The following is a 17,395-nucleotide window of genomic DNA, read 5'->3' as shown; positions in this document are numbered from 1 at the left end:
GAGTACGTACTAACGGCGTTGCTATACCTCTATACATATATTTTATTTGGTTCTTCAATAATGAGTAACCTGATTAAAATGATATAATATGACAAAACTAAACAGTGTCACAATTACTACAACTACTTATTACACTGCTACAAAATTTATATAATGTTATATAATAAAGTCGAGATGGCCTAGTGGTTACAAAGCGTGAATCTTAACCGATGATCATGGGTTCAAATCCCGGGCAAGCACCACTGAATTTTCATGTGCTTAATTTGGGCTTATAATTCATCTCGTGCTTGACGGTGAAGGAAAACATCGTGAGGAAACCTGCATGTGTCTAATTTCATAGAAATTCTGTCACGTGTGTATTCTACCAACCCGCATTGGAGCAGCGTGGTAGAATAAGCTCCAAACCTTCTCCTCAAAAGGGAGAGGAGGCCTTAGCTCAGCAGTGGAACATTAACAGGCTGTTACTATTACTGTACTGTTATATATATATATATAAAGGATGGTGAACATTGTAGAGGTATAAACGCTAAATATTCTCATCAACAGGAAAGGAAGCAGCATATGGTCGTTTACATAATATCACATTACACAGCTATTATATATTTTACTGGTGGTATATGACATTATCGACTATCATTATATTTGTCCGTATAACGCCGTAACCGCGGTAACGTCATTTTGAAACCTTTTATATTATTAATAAATATTAAATATACTCGTATATTATAATAACTTTATAATACATGTATTATACAAAAGGATATTTGGCTCATTTTTAATTTATTTATATTTGGATGATGTCGCTTTATTTAGAAACATATAATTTATTATAATGAGTAGAATCGAACGTGACTTTGTTTGTTTTCACGTCTCAACTACCCAAACTCACATTATAAAATTTTGCATACACTTGTCAGCATAAGCTTACTTAGGTGGAATAAGATCCAAAACTTCACCTTAAAAGGGAGAGGAGGCCTTAGCCCAGCAGTGGGACATTAACAGGCTGTTACTGTTTACTGTTCTGTCAGCATTACACGCGCTCAAAGCCGTGGTGAAAATTAGTATGCTATAAACAATTACGCTAAGATAAAAAATTGTGTTAATTACAATATAAGCAGTAAAGTAATTGTTTTTAGAAGTAATTTTGTAATAAAATAAAAAAAAATGTTTAGCAATTTATTAAATTACATTATCTAGGGAAAGGCGTGTAAGTGTATGAAGCGTTAATTTAAAAAGCATTAATCATTTTTATATCAAGTTATGTACTTCATACTGCAATTTTGTTCAAAGGCGCAGGTAAGTTCCGCTTTTTTTCTCGAACAAGTTTAAAACATGAAAACAAAACAAGCAAGATAAAGAATATTAGCGCCGGCTCGGCCTTCCGGGTAAGTGACTGAACTTTCTGAATTACTTATAATTCTCTGAAAACGGTTTTAATCAATTTTGAGAGATCACGAACGTTAGAAACCTACGAAAATGTAATTATTTTTACATCTATTTTTAAACATCTAGTTTTAAAAGGGAAGAAAATTGTCAAATTAAGATTTGTATAATTTGATTTATGAAAATTAAAAAAAATAAAATTATACCAGATGCACGCTCACGTTCCACGTCATGAAATACAAACTACTAAAAATTTAAATTATAACAATCAATAAGTCTTTCAAGGCGTATTTTCAACAGTCTTAAGATTCGCTATTTCATAATAAAAAACTTCGAGATTAATGCAAGTTAAAATCATTGTTTGTGCGGATGTCATAAATACTTTATAACATCAAAATGTATTGTATCGTATGAAATTCACTTTGAAGAGCGTAGTGGGATAACCAACCTTTTTCTTAAGAGAGAAGAAAGCCCTTTGCCCAATAGGACATTTTCTTAAAAAAACACATATTTAATTTTAAAACAAAGCATTTTCATCGTTGTTGCTCCTTTCGAAAATACAAACAACAAAAAATTACGTTATCAAAAGTCGTGGCATTTGATTGGACTATTTAATATAAATCATATCAATAGTCATGAAAAAAGAAAATAAAACTTTTAGGTATCAATAAGAAATGAATTTACACATGATAATATAATACAAATATATAACAAGCCTATTCGTAAACTAGATTTATAGCCAACGCACTGGCAATGAATTGCGGGGAATGTTTTATCGTATAATGATTATCCCTAAGGTACCTCGTAACTTGAGATGAAAAGTACGGTATATATTGATTCGCGATATGGATAATCTACACACAAGTTTTCGTTGAAATTTATTGAATCTTGTTAAAAGAAACATAGCTTCAAAATTTTGTTTATTTACATATATCATTTAGTCGTATTAATTAGTATATTTTTTGTGTATAAGCATTTTAGCGCTTGTAAGAACCATGGTAGGGTCTAACTGAGAGATCAAGCGTCAGATGACGTCAGCGTAAGATTTGTTATTGCAAGCGCGTTAGTGTGTGCGTGTGATCGGTACATAAGCTCGTATGTTTACGCATCAATTCTCTTGAGTATTTTGGCACTCACGCCATTTTTTGATTGTTTGACATCGTAATAATTTATTCGTATCGTATGTTTATATATTATCCATTATACAAATCTAAACAAATAGCAAAAGCTAAAGCCTCCGTGTTTGCATAGCTATAATCATTTAAAGTTTATACATACATAAACGTGTCTACCACTTATTTATTTGTCTCAATTACTTTTTCCATCTTTGGTTTACAGAAAGAAATATCTTCAATGGATAGGCGGCATGCCTATGCCGCCATTTTATGCTAAGTTCTCTTATGACCTTTTTTTGTATTTAGTTTTTATATATAGTATATTAAGATAATAAAAAAATAAAAAATACAAACACACACACATAAACATTTTCATTTATATATCTCACGTAATTGTTACGTTTAAACTAATCATTTAATAATATATGAATAAAATTGAACGTTATATATTTACGTCATACGGGTTTGGAATAGAGTCACCGCCTGAACACATCAGCGCCTTGACGCAGATGATGACGGGAAACTAGTCCACCTACAGGCATTTAGAGAAGCTTGAAGACAAACCCTCTGTTTTGAAATGCACAGGATCAACCACAAATAAATGCGATTATCGAGCGAGTGACAATGATTAAGACCAACCATTCTGAAATTACCCGTTCTAATATGGGCTATATTAGAAGTCAAAATTTATTTTTATATTTTATAATATAATTTTAGACTATAACTATAAATCATTCCTTTTTTTAGAAAATTAAGTATCAGTAAATAACAAATAATAACAAGTAAAATGTGTACTCGAATAATACTCGACTATTTCACACGTTACGACGGCATGTATTATGAACCTTTTGTGATTAACGTTCTTTGTTTTGATACGCACCGTATATTTTTGGGTTTGGGCTTTAAGCGAGATTTTAGGATTTCGTAAACGAATTTGTATACCGAGATAGTAGAACGAGCTTACCTTTCCAAACATTTATAAAAACATTTAAAAATAAATAGAACACTTCCAGCACCACGCCGGTTCGAGTCTTCGGTATGCAGTAGTGTGATACGGTTTAAGCAATCAATTAAAATATATTTGATTCGAGCTATTTTGTTGCTTCAATATAATAAAATCTAATAAACACATAGTATAAATGAAAAAAACTGTTCGAAACGTTTTCAAAATCAATGAATAATTTTTCATACTTACATATCAAAATAAATTCTATTTCCAAAGAAACAATCCACGGCTAATAGCAAAGTAATACTTAAAAATACGAAAGTTGTAAAAAAAAAATTAGGAATGTTTATAATTTGAAAAAAAAATACATTTATAACGATACGAGTAAAACCAATTATTAACTTAATTTAAAAAAAATCACCATATAAACAGTTCCAAAATGATAATCACAGACTGTTAATGTTACTCCCTGGGCTAAATACTTTTCAACTACTACTACTAAACGGCTCTTAATTAAATTTATTATTATTTTTTCTTTCTATCAATGTTCATATTATTCTTATAAAACTTATTTTAAAGTTTCTTCTTTAACTGTACAACTTAAATTTATTGCGGTACAAATAAAACAAAAAGAATAATGTTCAGACTTACTGAATATGCCAGTGAGCTCGAATTGGAAAATTATCTTAAAAACCTAGCCTCGAAAACTTAGGTCTAGACAAAGTAGGTTTATAGCCAATTACTAGACTGAAGCTCGCGAAGACGCCTGCTAACTAGATTTAGAAGTATATTTAACTTAAATTACATTGACTTATTTTTTATTTATTTTTACTAATATGTACTTATTTATATATTTAGGATTATTATTCTATGTACTGTAACATTTTCGATAAAACTTTTATTTGTTATTTTAAGCGAATAAAAATCCAATATTAAATACGAAGTAAAATACATCATAAATAAATATATTTCTTTTTTTCGAAAAGGTTTTATTAGAAAATAGTTTCGTTTTATTTATCATATTCTGTGTTAAGCGATACTGCTCTACATCCGTGAATTGTAGTTTGATTTAATCTAGCCTATAAAATTTTAAATACAAGGGATTTAAAATGTTATAGGCTAGATTAAATTAGATATTTAAAGCAAAAAGATTTTAATAAATTGGATTTGTAGATCCTAAAATTGCCGAGTTCAAATTGACTGTTCAGCTTTTTATGATAGTATCGTAACAGCCTGTGTATATCCCACTGCTGGGCTAAAGGTCTCCTCTTCCTTTTTGAGGAGAAGGTTTGGAGCTTATTCCACAAGGCTGGCACCAATGCGGGTTTGTGAAATAAACATGTGGTAGAATTTCAGTGAAATTAGACACATACAGGTTTCCTCATGATGTTTTCCTTAACCGTAAAGCACGAGATGAATTATAATCACAAATTAAGCACATGAAAATTCAGTGGTGCTTGCCCGGGTTTGAACCCACGATCATCGGTTAAGATTTACGCGTTCTTATCACTGGCCATCTCAGCTGTTTTTAATAGTATAGATAGATTTAATATTTGATACATGTTGGTGGTAGGTCTTTGTGATAACCCGTCTGGTTAGATACCACCACCTCATCAGATATTCTACTGCCAAACAATAATATTATTGCTATCATTGTACTTAGTTGTGCTATGGTCCAGTGTAACTACAGACACAAGGGACATGACATCTTAGTTCCAAGGTTAGTAGCGCATTTACGATGTAAGAAATGATTAATATTTCTTGCTGCTTCAATGTCTATGGGCGGTGGTGACCACTTAATACCAAATGGCTTATTTGCCAGTCGACTATTTTATAAAATAATTTTATAATATGAACTTTAAAAAGACGAACGACTGGTTTTCATTTATAATAAAAATAAATTCTAGAAAACAATAAGGCGAAATTTTCACAAATGGTATTTTAAATCTGTTACCAGTAGAATTTTCTGTGTCTAATGTTTATTTAAAAAGTTCGAATATTTTTCATATTTACATTTCCTTCGGTTACTATTTGAAATATAATAAAATGGAGAAAAGTTTTCTTTGTATTTGAAAATAGAATACAGTTCGTATATTTTATATCTTGTAGAATAATATTATATTTCAATAATGAATTAATTAGAGGTTTATATACTTATCCTACTGTGTTCCAATTAATTAAAACGTTGAACTAATCGGAAGATTATATTAGGTACATAATTATAGTATATATTTATAATATAAATACTTAACGAGATAATTATATTATATTCTTGTGTCAAAAGTTGTGATGACTTATAAATTACTCAATTATGTATATATAATAAATTATTTTGCCTTAACATATTTATATTGATTAACTACATGATCTAAAATATAAATTGCATTTTCTGAGAAAAAAGTTTTACAATATAAGAATAAGTTAAAATAAATTAGAAAAGTTCATTTTAAAGAAAATTGTACACTAAATATATACAAGATTAAACATTAATTTTAAGTATCAAACTTTATCAGGTATCAATAAAATAAAACAACAACATTTGATTTTTTTTTCTAAAACATTTACGAAAGTTGTCAAAGTAATTTTCAGATCCTATGGCCTCAATAAGACCGGTCGTTGAACATTAAAATATTCATGAGCTAGCAACACGTACTACAATCATTATAGTAATTGGTTTACATGGTTGGGTTCCGTGTCGTATTAACAATTATCGATGCATTGTTCTACCTTTGAGCTTTAAAATAAACAAAATTTTATGGAGATACAATTTAGGTAAATATTTAAAGTAGATAGTACATAAATGTTCAACTCGACAGAGACTTCCTCTCATAAGGAAATGTATTGTGCTTATTCCACCACGCTACATCTATTGCGGGTTAGATGGAGCATTCTTCACCTTAGAGTATAAGAAACATTTTTTTCGATCAAATTGAGCAATTTAAGGCTCAGTTGCCCTCGTCAAAGCACTGGGCCATCTCGGTTCAAAGCAATGTTTGGGCTGTTTTAATTTAAATTTATCTCGAATTATGCAAATTTTAGTGTCACTAGCGTCTTGTCGCAGCTTCACCCATTTAGTAATTATTGTTAATATACGCAGAGTGCACCTACGTGCCTAACTTTGTTTTTAAACATTCGTCGACTTTAGTTTTTGAAATTAAAAAATATATATTGTTATATCTTAGTAACATTTTAAGTATGAAAATTTTAATTAGGTGTTTGAATTTTTGCTTTAAAGAGTAAAAATGTTTAATAGCTGTTAGTGTATCTTAGTATCTTAATAAATAGAACGATCACTCAAGGTTGAATTATACTTGTAGCATTTTTAATACTGTATGAATAAAGGATTTAATTTGACTAAAAATGGCGCTTTGAAGCACTTAAGGCTGTCACGGAGCGACATTGATGGTACGGGAATAGGAATTTCACTTTAATTCGAGAGTAGTACGCATGCGTAAAGCGCTAACCTAACCTGCCTTTTTTCATATTTTGTAAATTAGTAGATTTGTTTATTTAAAATAGGTTCGCTTGCAGGTGTAACATAACATTTAGGATATTAATTATACGATCAATAACATTAAAAATGATGTATGTTATACACTATGATAGTCAACAAAACTTGCATTAATGAATATGATAGAAATAAATATTTATTATTTAACAATTAATTTAATATTTTTTTTAGTCTGACATAAGTTATTACAAATAATTAAATACAGGGATGTCTTGTTTACGTGATTTTAATTCAAATAATTAAAGTTTAGTTAACTCTCAATGATATTTATTTATTTATATTAACAGTAAAATTATTAAATATGAAACAAATAAAAAATACGATATTGGTTTTGCATTTTAAGTAAAAATAGATATTCGAATATTAACTCCAAATTTCTGTGTAAAATGTATTACAATGAAACTTCAATATATTTATATATCCTACTTTTACACAGAAATATATATGTGAAAATACAAAAAATACAAAAGAAATAGTGCTTTTACATGTTTATATACAACCAAGTCTTTTGTCATTACTAATATAATACTCAAATCTCAGTAAGGCTGTCTCATAAATCAAATAAGACTCGTAATTAGCAAGAGAGCAATTAATGTAGCAGGGAACTTTCCGAGACCGTGGATATCGTTCACATTTGTATTTATGTCACTAACACATATCTGTTTATAGCTTATCCCCTTAGCTTTAACTATATAAGCAGATAAAGAAAAATTATAGGCTGATTTACTGTTGTTGTCAAAATTTGTTTAGACTTGTAGTGTTAAAATCCACCCCACTATAATATAATAATATTATAAACGTGACAATTTGTATGTTTGGATTTGTATTAATTAATCACACAAAATGGCTAAACGGGTTACGTGAAATAAGGAGAGATAGCGGACTGCACAAGATCGGGATGTTTGGCTTCTACGGGGAGGCTATCGTCCAGCAGTGGACGGCAAAAGGATAAAATGAGGAGAGGTAGCTTATGCTCTGGCTTAACACGTAGCCTACCTAGAAAAAAATATATTGTATATAATCATTATTATTTTCTTATTTAAGTATTTATGTTTATTTCAACTTTTCTAACAAAAATATTTTACTCGAATCGATTACATTTTTAATTTATATGCGTTTTAACAGATAATTTATATTTTTTATTCTGAAGTAATTTATAAATGCATCTTTGCTTCCGAGAATTTTACAAGGAAAAAAGTAGCGTTATCACTCTCTAGTCCATAAAACCAACAAACATTCAAAAGTATACAGACCAGACCTCCATTAATGTGGATTAGGCGCTTACAATATATAATATTGGCTGTTTACTTGTAAAAAAAAGTGGTTTATCGTTGTATTTTCGGCTCCCACGCTCAAAGCGAGATAACATACCAGTTTTTAACCACAGACTTTTATAATTTTGCTTGGCAATTGAAGAAATAGATAATGAACAGTTAGATAATAAAATACTATAGATAGACTCTTTTATAATCTTCGTAGAAATAAATGAAATAAAATTGTTTTAATTTAAGCATTGCGATGTAAACTCGGATAATTAAAGACATATTTTGCTTAAACGAAAACGAAAAACAAAATGTAATGAAATATTTTCATACCCCGAAGGAAATTTACTTGTGAAATAATTTTATACAAAATAGCTCGTTGTTAAGTAACCTTACGAATTCGTTGGTATGTTGTTTGAGAGCCTTAATTAAAAAAGGCTTCAGACGGCTTTATAGATCATCGATACAAAATTTATAAATGAAGCTTTGTATTTATAAGATATATTTTTTATTCAATAAGAGTCGTATTATTATCGGTGAAAGCGAACTTAAACATTTCTTTGAGTCTTTGGAAAAGGGATATGAAAATAGCAATTTAAATTATAATGATAAAAAGTAAAAAGTGACAGTAAGTAAATGGGCAAAAGCATCCTATCCTGCTGAGAAGAGGAGCTTATTCCACTACGCTGCTTACACGTGTGTAGGTAGATGCGCACGTATAGAGAATTTTATTCGACACGTATAGGTTTCCGGACGAAATTTTCATTGCCTGCCAAGTATGAGATTTATTATAATCAACGTTTTTCACGTTTTTTAGGCACTGGACCATCTCGGCTTAATGAAAATTTTAATTGGGTATATATTGAGCACAGAGGATTAGCTTTGTTTTATGTTAGTTCATACCATGAATTCAGTTCATAGATGGAAATTAATCAATTCAAAATATAATAATTTTGAGTCAATTAAAAAACATGTATTTCAAAGTATTGCCCGGAAACAAAGCAATTTATATAACTGTTAAAACTGAAATTTTATGTTTCCCAGTCCCCTGATATACATTTATTGTCGTAGGTATAGCAATACAAAATATTGCTGTGTTCCGGTTATAAGGTTTAGTGGACCAGTGTAATTACAGTCACAAGGGATATAAAGTCTTTGACGGTTAATGTATATCGGTTAAGGTGACCACTTAATGTCAAATGGCCCATTTGTTTACTGCTTCCCATTAACAAAATAAAAATATGGCCGCCACGGGACGCCCCGCAGATTTGTAACATCGAAATTGATGTTTTTATAATATATAATTATGTTTTTTTGTTATATATATATATATATTATAATAACAAAATATAAACAACAAATACATAAAGTAATAAGTGCTAGCATATAAAGCACAGTGAGTGGATTAGAGAGCGTCGACAAGGAAGGAGCGTGACGGCATAAGAGAGCCGTCATAGCATCTTAATCCCTTTTTAACTCAAAGCATCAAAAATTCTTATATAATATATCTACTACTGTTCACCCACAGCCTCACCCGCATGTTAGTCAAGTGGGAAGATGTGGGTGTTGGGGGAAGAAGTTGTTATAAAAAAGTACCCTATGTCCTCTGGGTTCAAGCTTGCTTCATACCAAATTTCATCGAATTCCGTTTAGTGTTCGGACAGTTTTTATTCTAGAAATATAGATATATAGTTAATATTTGTCTTTTGAAAACCTTACATAAATTTATACAAAACAACTATAATAATTCGAGGTGAAAGTTTAAAAATTTAGGTGTTTATTATGTGAAATTTACTTTTGTTAGCTGCCATAATACGGCTTAAAGCACTTTTGTTTTATCATAATGGACATAAAATAGTATAGTTGTGTTTTTAGCTTTTGTTTTAATGTTTACGCTGCTTGTAAGATGCCCGCCCTACTCTGTTTTAAAATATGTTACGTCTGTGGTTTTGCGTTAGTTGTATCCATTTTCTTCATTATAATCATGGGATATTTATAAAATTTGACTCGACGGTATACAATAAGAAGATTTATATATTCATTAAGCACTTATAAAACACCAAAATGTACAATATTTCTTTGCTTTCATACCAAGTTTCTTTATACACAGTATATGAGGCCTCCTTTTAAGAACATAATGCCTGTATTAAGACTAGACATATTCTTACTAATATATTAAGTGTGAAAGTGAGTTTGTTACACTTTCACGTCTTAACTACTCGAGCGATCATCATGAAAATTGGCATAAACGTTGTCAGGGGTACAAAAGAGGACTTTATACCTAACACCTGCTTCCCTCTAATACGCGGGCAAACCCGCTAGCGGTACTTTTTAAATATCAACAAAAAATAGATAACTTTATTTTTAAGAAAAAAAAATTCAATACAAATAGAGTTGATTTAAAAATTTGGAAACTGAAAGAAATTTTCAAACACTGTCCTATGAGACTGAGCGGTCACGAACGAATTTTATTAAAACCAAATGCAACCAGATCTTTGCGATGCAATCATGAACCTTGAAATTAAAGTGTTTGAAGTTTGTTAACAAAAGCAAGTTCAGGAAAAACTAAAATTCAACCAGCGAGAATAGCATTCTAAAACTGGGTCAGAAAGTTCCAACATTTCGTTTAATAAAAACGCTAAATGTATATTAATTTTTATAAATTTAAAACTGTACATGTTCGTTGTATGCCGTTGTTGTTATCTTATTGTTATTGCGTCTAATTGTAGTTGTTGCTATTTATTTAACTTTTTTATGTGAAAAAGTTTTATTACAAACACATAGAAATAGTACCATTAACCTTAATGAATTAGTCACGTGGTTCGGATAAAAAAATAGGAAGACGTAAATGGACAATTAGCGGGAAAACACTCGTTAGGCAAACTAATATTTTTACTTGAAGAGGTATTTTTTTATTAATTTCGAAAAACTATAGCTGTTTACAATCTCGTGTTAGAGCAGAGTCGTGGCATAACGAAAGTAGGCCTTTGCCCTGCGTTAGTTCACCTTCACTGGCTAGTAATAGTATGTAAGTAATTACTTTTTTAAATGTCATAATATGTGTAATTTACCGCGCCATAAGGTGTCGTGTCCTGAAAATCAGTGTTTAGACTCTTTACTTAAACAGTGTTAGTGAAACACAACACAATTAGCAGACATTACAGTATAACTATAATATAGATTTTATAATAGAATTTTCTTGTCTTTTTTGTATTAGTTGCTAATTATGTTTCTTGTAATTATTTTTATCTTTATAAGAGTTACCAGTTTTTTTAATTTAAACTGATTATTTCGTAGTAAATAGATTGTTTATATGTAGAGTAATAGCTAGTAGAGTCCAACTTGAACGTAGTTGGCTTTACATTGCTAAGCGGCTAACAGTTTGTAATATCGTTAAACGATTTAAACATTGTCAATGTAAAATATAGTAGTTGTAATATTAAGAGATTTCTTGATCCATTTAACAGCGTTATTAAAAAAAAGATAGAAATGAAAAGTGATTAATTCGTTCGCGACTTAATTTTAATCGTAATTTAGTAAGTTATTTACATCAATATGAATGATTTGGTGTTCTATTTAAAAAAAAAAAACATTTCCAAGTTTTTATAAAATCTGATAAGCTTATGGATACTAATACATAATTTCGACTTCGAATCGATTTAGAAGATGCTAATATATGCCAACATAAAATTTTGTATTTCAACATACTTATAAATTGTTGATTTATGCGATTGTAAATTTACACGTCAAAATGCGAAATCGTTAATCAATCAAGGCTTAGCGAATAGTTTATGTGATATTGAATTAATGAGGGTGGTAAATATAGCCGAATGAATTAAATTACCAGTGCAATCATTCCAAATCACACATTAGAATATGTTTAGCGGTAACGGGCGCGAGATAAGCTACATCATAAATACCACTTAAATATGAAATACATTACAAATATGATTAATAATATCTAATAGCTTATATTTATATTCTTAATCTTATATTATATATGTTACGGTTGAAATATAAGAACCGTTAGTTTATAAATCTAGAAAGATTGTAAGCTATCGAAAAATTATAAACGGTATATATAATTTTTATTACTTCATGATAACTTCAATTACTTATATCTCATAATCATATTTTGTATTTATAATATATAATTTAAACTCGATCGAATAAAAAAGTTACGCCAATACAACGGATTACATGGAGTAATCTACTTTTTATTTTTTACGAAAGCGAAAGCAAACTTCTATTTGCATTACATAAAAAAAATCGTAACATATTTTCTGGAAGTATTTTGATGGGATATATATATCACTGGCTACCCTTCCCAGCTTCGTACCGATCGAATAACGGTCTAGATAAACACGTATATATATCATAACTATTGGTTTGACTCTCAGTCGGCATTATTGTTTTTTTTTTTATAGAATAGGAAGGCGGACGAGCATATGGGCCACCTGATGGTAAGTGGTCACCAAACGCCCTTAGACATTGGCATTGTAAGAAATGTTAACCATCGCTTACATCACCAATGCGCCACCAACCTTGGGAACTAAGATGTTATGTCCCTTGTGCCTGTAATTACACTGGCTCACTCACCCTTCAAACCAGAACGCAACAATACCAAGTACTGCTGTTTTGCGGTAGAATATCTGATGAGTGGGTGGTACCTACCCAGACGAGCCTGCACAAAGCTCTACCACCAGTATTGTTACAGAAATCTTCAACAATCATCGGCATAGTCCATTAGTAAAAAACGTATGAAAATCCACTCAGAATTTTTTAATTTTTAGCGTTAACATACACAGACGCGGCCGGGGCACTTGGTTTTATAATACAGTGCAACCTTAATATAACGTACCTCAATATAACGACTACCTCGATTTAACAAATTCTTCGTAATCTCCTTGAATTGTCCATAAGTCCATAATATCCCTTTACATTACGAACATTTTTCCGAACAACCTCTTTATAACGAATTTTCAACTATCAAGAAAAAGTATATACTAATTAACAAATTTTGTCAACCCAAAACCTTCATATAAAGTTCCCACCAATGTATGACTCTTAATCTAATAATTACGTAATGTTGAGGTGAATAAAACTATGGTTATGGTTGCACTGTATATAGTTGTGATGTGATTTGATTTCTTACTATTTAGAATGAAATGTCAATTCGTATTGGTTGGTACCTGGTTTTTTTGTATTTTATTTTTATAATCTGTAAAATCAAATGATTATTGTAATGGATTTGACATTTTCACCATTTAATTTATACTGAATTAATGATCTGACAGTTACATTAAGACAAACTGAGCGTAATCTTTCATTATTAATTCTTCAACAGCTCGAACGTGACTTTTAAAGGAAGTTCCGGTGATAAAATAGTCCTTATATATTTAAAAGATAAATTATTCTAGTCGAGCATTGATAATCAGGATTTTTACCTATTTTAAGTAATAATAATATTGAAATCAAGTGACATAAGACATAATTTGAAGAAATAGAGAGGCAGATATCTTAAATGTCCTTAATAATAATAAAATATTATTATTATTTATTAATAATACTTTTATTATGACGTGCTTGCAAGTAGGATTTGGCAATTTTATTTATATATAAATCTATTTAGTTATTTTTATTATTAATATTCAAGATTAACGAATGATTAATGTTAGAGTTCAAATTAGAAAGACGGCTGTAGTTTTTATTTTCTTTGCAATATATTTTAGGCCTTAGCTTTTTAAGAAAGTTAGTTTATTCCAAGGATTTCAGCTATGGAAATTAAATTACTCTTCTTCGACTAAGCATCCAATAAGTTATCTAAAACTATCGAACTTAATAAAAAACTATCAAAATACTTTCACGAGAAAAGTTGCAGAAGTTAAATGTATTAGTAAGTCCTTTAACATTTACATTACATGTACAATTTTATATGAAACATAGGGGAATAAACACTTATAAAATGTAAATATAAATTTTGGTCTGATAATTAATTAATTATAAAAAATAACATTAAAGTAAAATCGCTTTTAAAATTTCCTTATTTCGATAATTAACTGAATATACATTAAAAAAAGTTCATAATGTTAAACAATTACAGGCTTTTTTGCCTGAAAAGTCTGAAATATAAAGACCATCATAAAAATAACGAAGCGCGTAACAGTGAAACTAACAACGCTAGCTACTGAACTGTCGTTTCAACTTATTTTGTTCCTTCGTTATTCTAAAAATATTTACATACTTTTAACATATATTTACATATCTCTATGTATTTTATTTATATTTTAACGCCTTTTTATATTTATTACACATTACAAAATGACAAAAATAAATTAAAGCCAGTCTTAATAGTTTTCTAAATGTTTTATTTTATATTTTAGCGATACATAAGTATTGTAATTTTTTGTACTTCAACCCTTGTAAATGAGTCTGATTAGAGAAACAAGTCATGAATCTACAATCAAGTCACCCCCTAAGGGTGGAAAGGGTTCCCTTTAAATATTTTTTTATGTGTATGTATAATTAATTTCACTTTAATAAATTACAAATATAAAATATCGCTTAACATAAAAAAATCAAAATATGGTTGAACAGGTATTTTCACTTTCTTTTTTAATTCATTAAAATTAGAACGGTTTACACAACAAAAAACAATTAAATATCTGTATTAATATCCAATACCTTACATATATCCTTTTGTCCAACATTTTAATATGCTAAGTATATATATATATATATATATATATATATATATATATATTTCAAGGAAATATAAAATATTCGCTATCAACCATAAAAACAGACTTAAGCCAAATTATTATAATAAGCGGGATCATAATGAGATATGCAAATTAGAAAACGTCATTTATAACCGGATATTATTAAAAAAAACACGTTACGTAAGTAAAAAAAATGGTCATTGTGATTAATCATAGCAATGTAGATAGATCACGTTACTACAAACTAAGGGTTGCGTGAACAAACCCGAAACAACTTTGACTTTGCAATTTAAAGAAATTAAAATTGCAATCTTCTCATTTCATCATAATTGCATCTCCTTGTTTAAGAATCGTATTTTAACATCTTATTATGGTTTGTAAGTTTGCTAAAATTTTATTATTATATCTATATGCATAATATGTACAGTTTTATAAGTGTGATTATATAAAAGTGTGTTATATAAGTCACTTTTTGTCGGCTTGGATTCGCTAAATATGAAAAAGCTTCTGGTCATAGGTAATTAATGTACATAGTTTTTTTACGTTTCTTATTATTAATAGTAAAATATAAGTAACAGGTTTCATCGTTTAGTTTAGCTTAGCATTTATAAATGTTTTTTTTTCATATGTAGTACAACAATAATTCGATATCTAATGCCTGACGTTACAATGTTGTTTAATTATAATGTACTTGTAAACTATTATCACAACAACACTACATATTAATGTACAAAATAAAAAAATAAATAAAAAAATTGATTCCGCTATACCAGAATATTTAAATCGATGCCATGCAACAAGTTGTCATTTACGCATAAATTATGAAAAAAACAGTCATTTCAAAATTATATAGGAATGATGATTCTCTAATATTATTCATAGTGGTTTTTAATAACAAGCCAATTAATAATAATTCAATATCATAGTTAACTGAGTTAATTACTATCGAGCTATAATAGACGAAGCCACAGATTAAGTTCAGCCTATAATAATTATAAGATGAAGATCAGTGGATGTATTAATTGATTTGAGAGCAGGACGTCATCCTGATCGATTGGTTAATCAGCACAGAATACCAAACTGCACAGGAGATATTGTTAAGGTATTATTTGTGAAAACACAGTTACTATTTCCATTGCCACACGTTCATATTTCAGAACAGGACCGCGAATACATAATGGGGTAGATATAAGCGGTATAAGAGAGCGACAGGCTGTTTGCCATCATGGTAAACGAGTCGTTCTTACCCCTAAGACGTACTTGTACCATGACATTTATATATAAGAACATGTACAAAGTATTCACTTTAGAAAATTATTTCTGCAACTAATGAGTAATTGAAATTTTGTTTTTTATAAAACATCGCACCGTTTATTCGGCTCTCGCAAATATAAAGATGGTTGACTTATAATTACAGCGCTCAAGAGCGTCAACGATAATTACTTATCCCTTGGGCAACGTACGTCATACCAAGGTATGTTCTGAAAATTAATTAAGACCAGTCATGACCGGATATTACTAGTGAAACACGAGGCCTGTTTACGTTAATCTATACATAATAATCTATCCATGTATGTGTTCTAAGTATGCTGAAAATTAGCTAATAATGTTATCGCTATAATCGTTGTTAGGAAAACAGATTAACCCCAAGTTAAATTAGATTGAAATCATTTCACATTCAAAAATATATAAAACTCCCAATGGTATTAAGTTCTTATTCAAAGCATTTATCGTCTATGGAACCAAATACGTCATAAGTACACTCTTCAAACTGATAAATGTTAGTTTCTGTGTTTTAAGCGTATTAGTATAATATTTTTTTGATAAAGTTAAGTAAATTACATCAATTAAAAACGTAACCAATATAGTATATAAGAAAAGTATATTATATTTTCCTAACCAATTAATAAAATACTTTAAGTAGAATTTTCGAACACTTTTAAATCATCATTTATTTATTTATATTAAATGTATCACCGATTTGAAATGCAGATTCATCTGTCAAGAACCGGCAAGCAACTCATATCTCTTTTACACGAATTAGATTTCATATTAATAATTATATACAAGAATAATATAGAAAGTTCTAAAACCTTATCATCAAAATCGTGCAATATATCATATTGTTATAATAACCAAACTTCAAGTCTTCTTCAGTACTACTGCGAACGTTTTAATTAAACTAGCAGTAATACTTGACTTATAACGAATGAAACACGCTGTATACATAAACAAATAGCCCGACATGATTAGCAACTTGGAGCAATTTCGTACAAGTGTTTCCAAATGTTGATTACTTGAAAGCTAAACTAAATTATAGTTTATGGTAACATAAATTTAAAGTTTATTATTAGTTAAGAAAAAAATATATAAGCCTAAAAGTAGATTAATTATGGTGTATTATTTTTTTAACAGTAATCTTTTGATCGAAATAAAGCCAAATCGTTAATTCTAAA

The sequence above is a fragment of the Nymphalis io genome, chromosome 14 (assembly GCF_905147045.1).
Source record: "Nymphalis io chromosome 14, ilAglIoxx1.1, whole genome shotgun sequence".
NCBI classification, from domain to species: Eukaryota; Metazoa; Arthropoda; class Insecta; order Lepidoptera; family Nymphalidae; genus Nymphalis; species Nymphalis io.
Note: the sequence above shows the minus strand (reverse complement) of the source record.